General features: G+C 40.4%; 1 non-coding gene across 1 annotated transcript; it reads left to right on the plus strand.

Annotated features, from left to right (window-relative positions):
- Positions 1–636: 636 nt before the first annotated feature.
- LOC111725929 lies at positions 637–745 on the plus strand. The gene has a single exon (XR_002773865.1). It is a non-coding gene; the product is annotated as a U6 spliceosomal RNA (small nuclear RNA).
- The last annotated feature ends 236 nt before the right edge of the window (positions 746–981 follow it).

Raw genomic sequence — 981 nt, forward strand, 5'->3', positions numbered from 1 at the left:
GATATTGGAGTGCATGATAGTTAACATTATGGATAGATAAGGAGATATATAAATGTCTGTATGCATCCTATGGTTTGAAGGGCTCCCTCAAAGATTCAGATGCTGATGATGTGCTTATTAAGAGATGGTTAGCCCATGAGGGCACCTCCCTCATGAGTGAGATTAAGGCCTTTAAAATAAACAAACAAAAAAGAGGCTCCACGCAACATTAAGCTAACTTGCCCTCCTGCCTTCTGCTATGTAAGGACAAAACAAGAAGGCCCTTCCCAGACCAGATGCCAGAGCCTGCTGGTGTTCCAGAACTGTGGGGAGTAAATTTCTATTCTTCTGTGGAATTCTGTTATAGCAGCACAAACAGACGAGGTGAACGCACTTGAACACACATCTATACACTGCATCCACATACATGCACACACATGTTCTTTTATTATTGAAAGTAATCAGACCTCAAGGAATTTCCTCCTTTAAGAAAAATGGAAATAGGAAATTAATCTAGACCTACAGAGTTTTGCTTACTGCCTTACAATAAGAATTATAACAATTGGCCAGGCACGGTGGCTCATCCCTGTAGTCCTAGCACTACAGGCATGAGCCTGAGGAGGGAGGACTCTGTAGTTCTGCTCACTTAGAACATCCTGTGCTTGCTTCAGAAGCACAGTATAGTAAAATTGGAATGATATAGAGAGGATTAGCATGGCCCCTGTGCAAGGATAACATGCAAATTTGTGAAGTGTTCCATATTTTTGGTAGGGAAGAAGGGTGGGTGAGTGGAGGAAGGGTAATCAGTGGGACCTCACCTATTATGCACATTGCAAGGGTACATGTCAAATATATTAATAGTAGACTATAAATGTCTAAACACAACAATTACATAAGTGAGGTGTATGATACGTTAACCAGTTTGATGTAAACATTCCAAATCGTATATAAAACCAGCACATTGTACCACATAAATGCTGTAATGTACACAGTTATGATCTA

This window comes from Otolemur garnettii, unplaced genomic scaffold (assembly GCF_000181295.1).
Source record: "Otolemur garnettii isolate 467f Iridium unplaced genomic scaffold, OtoGar3 scaffold00002, whole genome shotgun sequence".
Taxonomy (NCBI): domain Eukaryota; kingdom Metazoa; phylum Chordata; class Mammalia; order Primates; family Galagidae; genus Otolemur; species Otolemur garnettii.